Genomic DNA, 14,023 nt, shown 5'->3' with positions numbered 1-14,023 from the left:
GGGGATAGAGGGGTCCGTGATGTAGCGTAGGGGATAGAGGGGTCCGTGATGTAGCATAGGGGATAGAGGAGGCCGTGATGTAGCATAGGGGATAGAGGAGGCCGTGATGTAGCGTAGGGGATAGAGGGGTCCGTGATGTAGCGTAGGGGATAGAGGGGTCCGTGATGTAGCGTAGGGGATAGAGGGGTCCGTGATGTAGCATAGGGGATAGAGGGGTCCGTGATGTAGCGTAGGGGATAGAGGGGTCTGTGATCTAGCATAGGGGATAGAGGGGTCCGTGATGTAGCGTAGGGGATAGAGGGGTCCGTGATGTAGCATAGGGGATAGAGGAGTCCGTGATGTAGCGTAGGGGTATAGAGGGGTCCGTGATGTATCGTAGGGGATAGAGGGGTCCGTGATGTAGCATAGGGGATAGAGGAGCCCGTGATGTAGCGTAGGGGATAGAGGAGGCCGTGATGTAGCATAGGGGATAGAGGAGGCCGTGATGTAGCGTAGGGGATAGAGGAGGCCGTGATGTAGCGTAGGGGATAGAGGGGTCCGTGATGTAGCGTAGGGGATAGAGGGGTCCGTGATGTAGCATAGGGGATAGAGGAGGCCGTGATGTAGCATAGGGGATAGAGGAGGCCGTGATGTAGCGTAGGGGATAGAGGGGTCCGTGATGTAGCGTAGGGGATAGAGGGGTCCGTGATGTAGCGTAGGGGATAGAGGGGTCCGTGATGTAGCGTAGGGGATAGAGGGGTCCGTGATGTAGCGTAGGGGATAGAGGGGTCCGTGATGTAGCGTAGGGGATAGAGGGGTCCGTGATGTAGCGTAGGGGATAGAGGGGTCCGTGATGTAGCGTAGGGGATAGAGGGGTCCGTGATGTAGCGTAGGGGATAGAGGGGTCCGTGATGTAGCGTAGGGGATAGAGGGGTCCGTGATGTAGCATAGGGGATAGAGGGGTCCGTGATGTAGCGTAGGGGATAGAGGGGTCCGTGATGTAGCGTAGGGGATAGAGGGGTCCGTGATGTAGCGTAGGGGATAGAGGGGTCCGTGATGTAGCGTAGGGAATAGAGGGGTCTGTGATGTAGCGTAGGGGATAGAGGGGTCCGTGATGTAACGTAGGGGATAGAGGGGTCCGTGATGTAGCGTAGGGAATAGAGGGGTCCGTGATGTAGCATAGGGGATAGAGGGGTCCGTGATGTATCGTAGGGGATAGATATCGTAGGGGATAGAGGGGTCCGTGATGTAGCGTAGGGGATAGAGGGGTCCGTGATGTAGCGTAGGGGATAGAGGGGTCTGTGATCTAGCATAGGGGATAGAGGGGTCCGTGATGTAGCATAGGGGATAGAGGAGGCCGTGATGTAGCGTAGGGGATAGAGGGGTCCGTGATGTAGCGTAGGGAATAGAGGGGTCCGTGATGTAGCGTAGGGGATAGAGGAGTCCGTGATGTAGCGTAGGGGATAGAGGGGTCCGTGATGTAGCGTAGGGGATAGAGGGGTCCGTGATGTAGCGTAGGGGATAGAGGGGTCCGTGATGTAGCGTAGGGGATAGAGGGGTCCGTGATGTAGCGTAGGGGATAGAGGGGTCCGTGATGTAGCGTAGGGGATAGAGGGGTCCGTGATGTAGCGTAGGGGATAGAGGGGTCCGTGATGTAGCATAGGGGATAGAGGAGGCCGTGATGTAGCGTAGGGGATAGAGGGGTCCGTGATGTAGCATAGGGGATAGAGGAGTCCGTGATGTAGCGTAGGGGTATAGAGGGGTCCGTGATGTAGCGTAGGGGATAGAGGGTCCGTGATGTAGCGTAGGGGATAGAGGGGTCCGTGATGTAGCGTAGGGGATAGAGGGGTCCGTGATGTAGCGTAGGGGATAGAGGAGGCCGTGATGTAGCGTAGGGGATAGAGGGGTCCGTGATGTAGCGTAGGGAATAGAGGGGTCCGTGATGTAGCGTAGGGGATAGAGGGGTCCCTGATGTAGCGTAGGGGATAGAGGGGTCCGTGATGTAGCGTAGGGGATAGAGGGGTCCGTGATGTAGCGTAGGGGATAGAGGGGTCCGTGATGTAGCGTAGGGGATAGAGGGGTCCGTGATGTAGCGTAGGGGATAGAGGGGTCCGTGATGTAGCGTAGGGGATAGAGGGGTCCGTGATGTAGCGTAGGGGATAGAGGGGTCCGTGATGTAGCGTAGGGGATAGAGGGGTCCGTGCTGTAGCGTAGGGGATAGAGGGGTCCGTGATGTAGCGTAGGGGATAGAGGAGTCCGTGATTTAGCGTAGGGGATAGAGGAGCCCGTGATGTAGCGTAGGGGATAGAGGGGCCTGTGATGTAGCGTAGGGGATAGAGGAGTCCGTGATTTAGCGTAGGGGATAGAGGAGCCCGTGATGTAGCGTAGAGGATAGAAAAGTCCGTGATGTAGCATAGGGGTATAGAGGGGTCGGTGATGTAGCGTAGGGAATAGAGGGGTCCATGATGTAGCATGGGGTATAGAGAGGTCAGTGATGTAGCGTGAAACAGGGCCGTAACTACGTGTGTGCCAGGTGTGCCTGGCACACAGCGCAGTTGCCCTGAGGGCGCAACGGCCAGCGGCATGTAATGAGTCAAATTGACTCATTACATGCCGCCTCTGCTGTGTGCGCCACGCTGGTGAGGAGAGCTGCAGAACCGGAGCCAGCGGAGAAAGGGGAGGAGGGAGGGGGGACTGGAGCCGCAGCAGCGCTATGTAATTGGTAGAGGTGCCACTGCAGCAGTCGCCTCTCCTTCCGTATTGGCTGCCCGGCGCTGTTGTGAATGCTGGGATGCGGTTCCTTCATCCCAGCATTCACAGCGGCGGCGGGCAGCCAATACGAAAGGAGAGGGGACTGCTACAGCGGCACCTCTACCAATTACATAGCACTGCTGCGGCTCCAGTCCCCCTCCCTCCTCCTCCTTCTCGCCTGCCTGCACCGAGGGATCTGCCAGCACGAGGAGCGATGGTAATTATCTCTCTCTCTCTCTCCCTCTCTCAATTTCTCTATCTATTCTGAAAAAGGGGGACGCTGTCTGCCGTAATGTGTAAAAAGGGGGACGCTGTCTGCCGTATTGTGTAAAAAGGGGGACGCTGTCTGCCGTAATGTGTAAAAAGGGGACGCTGTCTGCCGAATGTGTAAAAAAGGGGACGCTGTCTGCCGTAATGTGTAAAAAAGGGGATGCTGTCTGCCGTAATGTGTAAAAAGGGGACGCTGTCTGCCGTAATGTGTAAAAAGGGGGACGCTGTCTGCCGTAATGTGTAGAAAGGGGGACTGTCTGCTGTAATGTGTAAAAGGGGCTCTACCTGGTGTAGTGGCGCTACTGTGCAGCATAATTTGAATAATGGAGACTACTGTGCACTGTAGTATGAATTGGTATTGTCTTTTGGCCACGCCCCTTCCCCATGAAGCCATGCCCCCTTTTTTTTTTTTTGCACGCCAACGGCGTGCACTGCCTCTACCTTGCATGGGGGGAGGGCACCAATGCCATTTCTTGCACACAGTGCTGAAATGCGTAGGTACGGCACTGGCATGGGGTATAGAAGGGGTCAGTGATGTAGCGTGGGGTATAGAGGGGTCAGTGATGTAGCGTGGGGTATAGAGGGGCCAGTGATATAACGAGGGGTATAGAGGGGTCAGTGATATAACGTGGGGTATAGAGGAGTCAGTGATGTAGCGTAGGTTATAGAAGAGTCTGTATTGTAGTGTGGGGTATAGAGGGGTCAGTGATGTAGCGTGGGGTTTAGAGGAGTCAGTGATGTAATGGAATGTATAGAGGGATCCGTGATTTAGCATGGGGTATAGACGGTCTGTGATGTAGTGTAGGGTATAAGGTCTCCTCTCATCCCAGTTAAGTGGTTTCTATGTCAGTAAGTTTATATGTGTTGTATGCGTGTGTGTGTGTGTCTGTCAGTAAGCATTGTCTGTCAGTAAGTGGTATCTGTCAGTAAGTGGTGTCTGTGGTGTCAGTAAGTTGTGTCTGTGTTGTGTGTGTCAGTAAGTAGTGTCGGTTAGTAAGCTGTGTCTGTGTCAGTAAGGTTCTCTGAGTGTCAGTAAGTTGTGTCTGTGTTGTGTGTGTCAGTAAGTAGTGTCGGTTAGTAAGCTGTGTCTGTGTCAGTAAGGTTCTCTATGAGTGTCAGTAAGTTGTATCTGTGTCAGTAAGGCGTCTCCATACCTCCCAACATGACCCTCTCCAGAAGGGACAGAATGCTCTGCTCCTGAACTTCCCTCTTAATGTATTATTGCCAGCACCTGTGCTGAAACACCTTATCCATTAACCTGTTCAACACAGGTGCTGGTAATCATAAAGATGAGAAAAGTCCAGGATCAGAGCATTGTGTCCCTCCTGGAGAGGATCATGTTGGGAGGTATGAGTGTCTGTCAGTAAGTTGTGTGTGTGTGCGTCAGTAACTGTAATCTATGTCAGTAAGAGATGTCTGTGTTATTAAGTGCTATCTGTTAGTAATGGGTATCCGTCAGTAAATGTGTTTGTTTCAGTAAATGGTGTCTGTGTCCCTTATTTAGGACCCCCCCTTGCAGCACTTGTCACAACTCCTGCCGAGGCACACAATAGGCCCGTCATAAATCTCAGCTCCAGGCCCATGTGGACCTTAATCTGGAACTGGCGGCGCCACGGGGGCACTGGCACAGCTAGGAGGCACAGCAACTGGGGACACTGCTACAAGGGGCACAGCAACTGGGGGCACTGCTACAAGGGGCACAGCAACTGGGGGCACAGCTACAAAGGGCACAGCAACTGGGGGCACAGCTACTGGGGACACTGCTACAAGGGGCACAGCAACTGGGGACACAGCAACTGGGGGCACAGCTACAAGGGGCACAGCTACAAGGGCCACAGCTACAAGGGGCACAGCAACTGGGGGCACAGCTACAAGGGGCACAGCAACTGGGGGCACAGCTACAAGAGGCACAGCAACTGGGGGCACTGCTACAAGGGGCACAGCAACTGGGGGCACAGCTACAAGGGGCACAGCAATTGGGGCACTGCTACAAGGGGCACAGCTACAGGGGTCACAACTACTGGGGGCACTGCTACAGGGGGCAAAGCAACTGGGGGCACATTTACAGGGGTCACAACTACTGGGGGCACTGCTACAGGGGAAAAAGCTACAGGGGGGCACAAGTACAAGGAGATAACTGTGGCCAAGCCCCTTCCCTATGAAGAAGCCACGCCCTGGGCGCCACAAGGTCTAGAACCGTCCCTGTGTCCAATCACCCACAGGCGGCGCTGGAAGCGGAAGTGGCGGCGCCTGTGTGCCTGAGACTGAGTTCCTCCTCCGGCGCTGGCTGCGCCTGTGTGCGGTGGCCGGGTGGTAATCCCCCCCCCCTTGTTCCTCCTCCGGCGCCTGCTCCGTCCTCCCAGCCAGCAGCAGCACTCTCCCCTGTCTGTGCTAATGTCCTCCCGCGTCAGTGAGTGCATAATATTCATTAATTTCTCTCTATTTCTTTCTCTCTCTCTCTCTCTCTCTCTCTCCTCCTGTGGATTACTTTGTTTGTAAGTAAAATTTCCATTTTTACAGGTACCCCTATTGGATTCTACATGGACAAGTGGACGTGACTGGAGTGGGATGTAGGTAAGTAATCTCTCTCTCTTTTTTACAGGTACCCCTATTGGATTCTACATGGACAAGTGGACGTGACCGGCGTGGGATGTAGGTAAGTATGTGTGAGTGTGTGTGTTTTATTACATTTTTACTTTTGTGTGTTGTGTTTTTATTTGGGGATTTTTTTGTTGTAGAACTACAGGTACCAGCGGGCCCGTTATTTCTCTACATGCTGGTACTTGAGGTTCTCCAAGTACCAGCAAGCGGGGGAGGCTTGTTGGGCCTTGCAGTTCCACAACAAAAGACAATATTCCTTTTTTTACACACTTATGGCTATCAGCCCGGCACCCACCACCCAGGGGTGCTGGGGACAGCCTCGGGCTTCATCTCTGGCCCTTGGATGCCTGGAGGGGGGGGACCCCTTGATTTAAGAGGTCCCCACTCCTCCAGGGAACCCCGGCCAGGGGTGACTAGTTGGGGGGGTAATGCCACGGCCGCAGGGACCTACATAAATGTGTCCCCCGGCTGTGGCATTATGTCCCTTGCTAGTGGAGCCCGGTGCTAGTTTTAAAAATACGGAGGACCCCTACATCTTTTGTCCCCCATATTTTTGGAACGAGGACCGGACTAAGAGCCCGGTGCTGGTTGTCTAAATACGGGGGAACCCCTGTCCAATTTTCCCCCCAGTATTTAAAGAGCCAGGACCGTCTCAAAGAGCCCGAGGCTGGTTATACTTAGGAGGGGGGACCTCACGCATTTTTTTTTTACATTTTTTAACCCATTGAGATCCTTCTCCATTAAGTTAATGGAAGCCCTGGACAACAAAATTGCATTCATGTCCTCCTCCCACTCCCTTCCCAAACACTAAGTTTTATTTTTTTTCTATAAAAATGTACAATATATCACAAGTATGATGAGCAGGCGGGCATTGGCGGCATCGGACTTAGATGCAAATTAGTGGCGGAGGGCTGGGTCAGTTGATGGTGGGCGAGTTTGTAAGCCATTGGCGGTGGCAGTGGGCATCGGCTCAGAGGCAGTAGCGGGCATTGGCTCGGCAGCGGTAGGGGTCATCGGCAGGATTCGGCGGACATTATGGCTGTAGTGCCTCACCAGCCACTGAACTCACCACACGCCACTGGTAGAGGCGGCGTGTAGATGAGCTCATCTCCCAGCGGCACCTCCACACCCGCCCAAGATGCCGCCGCGGTCCACGCCCCTGATGGCAACCCAAACTGGCAATATGCCGGGTTGGGAAGCCAGCTGAAAATGGCCGAATGCCGGGTCGCACCTGGGAAGGACCCGTTTCCAATTCCCGGGTGTGACCCGACATCGCAATGTGAAAGTGGCATTAGAGAAATTTACTTATTTATTTTTTATTTAATAATGTTTACATCTTTGATTATTGCAATATGTTAAGAAAAGCCAGAGTTTCAGTTCCGCCGTGTGTGTGCGAGGCGCTCACTCCTGAGCTCCGCTGCAGAGTCTCGCCTGGCAGAGCGGTAACTTATCTCTAGTAGCGCTCAGCTGCCTCCGCCAATTTTGTTCAGAAACACAATAAATAAATAATAACAAATATACTTATTGCCGCGATTAGGGGAATAATAATAGATAGTCCCTTAAGTCTCAAGTATACGTTCCTCTGTACAAGGCACAAGCAAGAAACGTCGTCTCTTTAACAATGTGATCTGTAAAAGCATTCGTATTGTAGTGACTGGCGTTGGCTGACGGCAGCCCCAGTCTACAATTACACCGCAAACTGTCAGAACCAGCCCAGGCATATCCGCGGCTCTCTATACAAGAACCCAGCTGGTTAATGACAGGTAGAGGATCTTTCTCTCTCTCTGCAGCTAGATGAGCTGAAAAATACAGTATAATGTTTATTTTATGAGCAACGCTCAAGTACTGACATTTTTATTTGACATTATAATAAGAATATCAGGTAACCATATTAAAACTAATTAGGAATTAAATAACGTAATGACTCCAAGGGCCAAATGTAATAGAGTGAGAGTTTCAAAAAGTGAGAGATTTGGTAAGGTTTTGCAGTTTTTTTTTTTTTAAAGTGGCAATCATTTACACAACAAGATCAACCTGGTTTTGCAGTGTAAATGATTGCCACTTTAAACAAAACTGAAAAACCTTACCAAATCTCTCACTTTCTGAAACTCTCACTCTATTACATTTGGCCCTAAGAATCCAGCCAGCGGTTGTATTTACTTTAACTATTTTAAATGCATAATAAGATTTCTATTATAATTATCCTGTATTTACAGAATCTTCCCCCGACTTTTGCTCTAGTTCTGTGCAATCAGGGAATTGATTCCATGCACATCAGTCTCTTTTGCAGAAGAGCTTACCATCTAATGATGGTCAGAAAGCTACCATTATGTCTTGGAACCCTGGGATGAAGCAGTAGGAGGAAAGCTACACATACACTGGGAGAATAGATAGTCTGACTTGGGCTCTAATTCCACTTGCACCAAAAATAGAAATTCTAAAAATAAATTAAAAAACATATATTTTTTAATGGGTTTATTCATCATCCCTTATTTTTTACAAAAGTAGGTGAAAATTAACATTTTCACCTAATTTTTTTTTAGAAAGTAAGGGGTCTATTCATCAAAACTTAAAACTGTACAGTGTTAATTTAGTTTAGAACTCGCATTGAGTTCTACCTAAATAACATTCATTCATCATGGCTCCTCTACATAAGTAACTGTAATTTCTGCAGAGACAGATTTTCAGAATAGAGATACAGTAATTTTCTCCTCTTTCCCTTACTTAACGCTGGAAGAGGGGGACAGAGAGAAATGGGTAGAAGAGGGGGATAAAGAGAGTGGGAGGAAGAGGGGGAGAGAGAGAAAGGTAGATGGGAAAAAGAGGAGAGAGAGATAGGAGTAAGAGGGAAAAAGAGATGGAGGAGGGGTAGAGAGAGAAGGGCTAGGAAGAGGGGGATAAAGAGAGTGGGAGGAAGAGGGGGGAGAGAGAAAGGTAGATGGGAAAAAGAGGGGAGAGAGATGGTAGGAAGAGGAAGAGAGAGGTGGAGGAGGGGTAGAGAAAGAGAAGTGGCAGGAAGAAGGTGATAAAGAGAGTGGGAGGAAAAGGGGGGAGAAAGGTAGATGGGAAAAAGAGGGGGAGAGAGATAAGAGGAAGAGAGAGGTGGAAAAGGGGTAGAGAGAGAAGTGGCAGGAAGAGGGGGATAAAGAGAGTGGGAGGAAAAGGGGGGGAGAGAGAAAGGTAGATGGGACAAAGAGGGGAGAGAGATGGTAGGAAGAGGAAGAGAGAGGTGGAGGAGGGGTAGAGAGAGAAGTGGCAGGAAGAGGGGGATAAAGAGAGCGGGAGGAAAAGGGGGGAGAGAGAAAGGTAGATGGGAAAAAGAGGGGGAGAGAGATAGGAGGAAGAGGAAGAGAGAGGTGGAGAAGAGGTAGAGAGAGAAGGGCTAGAAAGAGGGGGATAAAGAGAGCGGGAGGAAAAGGGGGAAGAGAGAAAGGTAGATGGGAAAAAGAGGGGGAGAGAGATGGTAGGAAGAGGAAGAGAGAGGTGGAGAAGGGGTAGAGAGAGAAGTGTCAGGAAGAGGGGGATAAAGAGAGCGGGAGGAAGAGGGAGAGAGAGAACGGTAGATGAGAAAAAGAGGGGGAGAGAGAGATGGGGAGCTGAGGAAGAGAGAATTAAAAAAAATCCTTGCAGTCCTTGTAACAATAACTAACAATCCAGCAAACTACTGCTCCAAAATACAAGTATTACATAAATATTTAGGATAGCCATAAACACAATGATAAGACCAAAAACTTTGGAAGGTAGGGGGAATAGAGGGTAAGAGGAAAAGACTCACTATGGCTTGTACATGCACGCTATGATGGACTCACCCCCACCTCCGCTAATACTGCGACCCGCGGGTGGGGCGGCAGAACAGTCCCAGAGAAGCGGGACAGTTGGGAGGTATGTGTATATATATATATATATATAAATATATATATAGACAAGCAAAGATGCGGCACTCACGAACAATTTGATAGAAGTCACAGACCCGGTTCAGGTATAATCAATATATATATATATATATATATGCATCTCATTGCCTCTTGTAGAAACATGGCCGCCTTACTTAATGACCCCCTGCTTCTCAAAGAAAAACAACAACAACAACAACAACAAAAACCACTGATGGAGTCCAGAATAATATATATTGTAATCACACTAGAATGGTAAGTTTGAGGTTGAGCACAAAGCTCCTCTCAGCCAGCCTGTGTTATACAATGAGCCAGGCTCGTTTATTTAGAGAGCGGGAAGGGGGGGCTTTGCCTATTAAAGTTGCACTGAGCGTGGCATTGACGGCTTTTTCCTCTGTTCAATATCTTTATATCACCCAAACTGCCTAATCAAAGCCTCTTGTTCAGTTGCCCCCCGCTCGCATTGGCCTGCCATTGATTTCAAATCGAAAGAGAGGAGAGAGGGAAAAACAAGCCTTTAGAAAAGGGAAAGCAATTAGCACCCAAATAGCTTCATTTCACGGTGTTTTCAGCCGCTTCTGCATTTGTGGCACCTTCTACGTCTCGGCGCCTTTCTCCTTCCACACGCGCATTTTGTCTTTAAGGAAGCTGTTTATCAGCAGGGAAGATTAAGCTCCCCGCCGAGAGAGAAATGGGGTGCCTTTGTGTTTGTGTCCTTAATCTGCCTTATTAAAATTGTTCCGGGGATTTTAGACACTTGGAAAGTCTAAGGAAAGTTTAGCAAGTCAAACAGGCGAGGCGGCGGTGCGTTGCCACAGGAGGGTGGGGGGATAATTGCGTGTGTAAACACACTGTGCAACAATACATCATAAAGCACCGCTCATTCTGCACAATGCAATGTCCAGTACAAAACGTCCATGTCATTATAGATAATATCTGGATTATGATCAGTAATAGCAATTAGTACACATCTGGATTTATAATTAGGGTGGTGCACTAGGACAGCTTATCCACAAAGGTGCCCCAGACAGGTTGGTACTGTATGTACAAATATAATATAAACATAACCTACAAAATAAACATAACCTACAGTACTTGGCAAAAATGTCCGAATACTGTACATAGGGGGTCATTCCGACCTGATCGCATGCTGCTGTTTTTCGCAGCGCAGCGATCAGGTCACCACTGCACATGCGTATGAACCGAAATGCGCATGTGCATTGTACGGGTATAAAGCGGTTCGTTGCTGTGCGATGGATTTAACGAAGAATCCATTCGCACAGCCGATCGCAAGGAGATTGACAGGAAGAGGGCGTTTGTCGGTGGTAACTGATCGTTTTCTGGGAGTGGTTGGAAAAACGCAGGCGTGTCCAAGCGTTTGCAGGGCGGGTGTCTGACGTCAATTCCGGGACCAGACAGACTGAAGTGATCGCAGCGGCTGAGTAAGTCCAGAGCTACTCAGAAACTGCACAAAATGTTTTTGTACCGCTCGGGCATTCGCACACTTGCAAAGCGATCAACTCGGAATGACCCCAATAGGTACTTGGTAAATTACATTATTATTTTATTTTTTTATATAAATTGTTTATTGAAAGATTTTGAAAGTAGTACAGGCATACCAGAAAATAATATCTGCTAAATGTAAATTGAATGGTTAGAAAAGACTGGTTACGTTTTTTGAAAACATCAGTAAAAAAGTATTTTTTTCCCAAATTATTTTTTTTCAGAACAGAAACAAGGGTCTTCTTTTTGTGTGCAGCTCCCCCAGACACAGCACAAAGTGATATACAAATCCATACTGCAGTTTAGATTAGAGATGAGCGGGTTTGGGTTTACCCGGATGTCAAAACGGGATCTTATTGGCTCTCGGATGTCAAGTGTTTTGGCTAGCCAATAAGAAAAATCTGGATAAATCTGAACTTGCGTTAATTCTGGCGTAAGAACCAAGTAAATCCGAACCCACACATCTTTCGTTTAGATAGAGCAGAAAAACGTGCAAGTTCACATTAGGCCTGATTCATGTATGTAAGTAAAGCAAAAAAGCAAGCAACTGGGCAAAACCATGTTGCACTGCAGGTGGGGCAGATGTAACATGTGCAGAGAGAGTTAGATTTGGGTGAGGTTTGTTCAGATGGGTTCAGTATGTTTGGCTGGCGGATGGGGTGCTGACGTTCACAATACCGATGCCAGCACCCGATCTTTGAAAATCCGACATGTTTACTCCTCTCCCCTACACCCTAACCCACCCTACCTGCAGCCTAACTGTAACATCCCCCTTTAGTGCCTAACTCCAACCTCCCCCCGGAGGTGGTTAAACCTATCCCCCTCTTCCTCACAGCTTAACTCTAGCCCTCCCTCCTTAGTGCCTAAACCTAACCTTCCCCGGCGATGCACAACCCTAAGCCCCCCATCCTCCCCGCAGCCTAACCTAAACCTCCCCCCTCCGCAGCCTAACCCTAGATAGAAGATCTGCACATGGCACAGGTCTGGTGAAAGTTTCAATGGAGCGACCTATGGTGGCGACTAAGGAAGCACAGAGCATGATTGCAGCATCTGTAGACACTGGAAGTGGAAGTCTCAGTCAGGGCAGCCATCAGTGGGGACTGTGGGGACTGGTGTCCTGGGCCCTTACAGACACCTTACAGGTATTGGCGCCTACCGCCAATACCTGGAGAGCTGCACCAGTCTGTGAATCAGCAGCAGTCTGATGCGCAGGGAGGACTTCTTAAAACAAGCCTTCCCTGCGTATCAGCTCCCTGTAAACTGTTCCTGTAGGTCCGCAACACTCCACCTATATATAACGTCACAATGTATGACATCACATAGGGGTGGACCAGTGCGTCAGAATCTTTTTTTGGGGGAGGGAGGGGCCCTGTCTATTTTGTCAGTCCCGGGCGCCATAATTTCTCATGGCAGCCCTGGCTCTCAGTCCTTGCACATATGGACTCATGTTCATACACCGGGTTAGGGCTGTATAGCACTATTAGCATAAAGTCACAGATGCATCTACAGCAAAAGATGCAAGGAAGGCCGCCACTGCCTCCGACTTAGGACCAGGCCCTATAAAGAGGGAGTATCCCGCCCCCTCCACAGACCCCACCCCCACCATGGTTGCTTCCTGAAATTTCCCAGGCTGGTTTTCCATCCCAATCCGCCCCTGAACCCAGTCATACGTCTTGATAGGTCTGTCAGCTAAACTCACAAGTGTGTAATTCGCTTTCCTGCTGACAGAGCATTTTACCTGTCGATTCTCACATTCATTACGTTCATGAATATTTGCTGGCTGAGAATAAACCTGAAACAAGTGATTCATTGTATAGCTGTTCATCCAATTATAATGGTCAAATAGATGTAATAATTATTTTATTATAGTCACTATTAATCAGCCCAGCTAATTTCCTCACATACGACCACCTACTGAATTGACAGCGGAAAGGTTTAGACGATGACCTACATTTTATACTTTTATGTTTGACATAGATTTAGGAGAAGTATTCTTTATAACGCTAATCATTTTAGTCATGATGAAGAAAATGTCTTCCTGGTGAATAATGTAGAATGATATTTGCCTGTAAGAATAAACTTGCCGTGTGTTGCGTCCTGTGCTGAGGTAATCATATGCAGAGATCCACCAGATTCCGTCGGATCTCCTGCACCAAGACTGTGGTTGGTGCGAAGGCAGAAAATATAGATGACAGCCGCCCTCTCCCAAAGGCTGGGGGTGGGGGAAGTCCCAGTATCAGGGATTTTTTCGTGAACATCAGCAGGCTCAGAAACCCCCCCCCCCCCCAGATAAATGACGTGAAAACACATCGGTCAGTGAACGTATCACAAATTCTATGTGCTTTTGCCCTAAAGTAGACATTTTTTGGATGCAAAAAGCGGGGGCTAATTGAATAACCCAGAAAAAACGGTGCAAAAAAGAAATCATGAAAAATTCCAGTCACAACCAGAAAAAAATCGGGGCTAACTGAAATCCAAAGGCGGAACTAGCATTGGTGCAGCAGGTGCATTGCACCGGGGCGGCTAAGGAATAAGGGACCCACTGCTGCCCAGGCCAGCAATGAGTTATCCCCTGCACCTCCACACCCTGGCATATGCATACCTCCAAACATTGCCCTTCCGCCAATCGTCAGAAGAGGGCATGGCTGTCAGATGTGTTAGGGCTGCCAAGAAAAATCCTGGGCCCCAGTACAACAACTTCCTGGGGCCCCCCTGGAGGGGATGTGACCACAGCACAAGAGAAGGGGGCATGTTTTTGGGGGCGTGTCTAGCATATGAGAAGCACCCACTCACAGGAACATGGCATGCCTCCCAGCCAGAGCAGTAGAGAGCATGGCTGGTCCTAGGTACTTTTCATGGGGCGTGGCCTAATCACAGGAGGAATGGCCATGCACCCTTGGAAAAAAATACAGAAGAAATTGTATTTTGGGGGTAATTCCAAGTTGATCGCAGCAGGAATTTTTTTTAGCAGTTGGGCAAAACCATGTGCACTGCAGGGGAGGCAGATATAACATGTGCAGAGAGAG

The sequence above is a fragment of the Pseudophryne corroboree genome, chromosome 9 (genome assembly GCF_028390025.1).
Source record: "Pseudophryne corroboree isolate aPseCor3 chromosome 9, aPseCor3.hap2, whole genome shotgun sequence".
NCBI lineage: Eukaryota > Metazoa > Chordata > Amphibia > Anura > Myobatrachidae > Pseudophryne > Pseudophryne corroboree.
The sequence above is the reverse complement of the archived record's forward strand: the minus strand, read 5'-3'. Positions refer to the sequence as shown.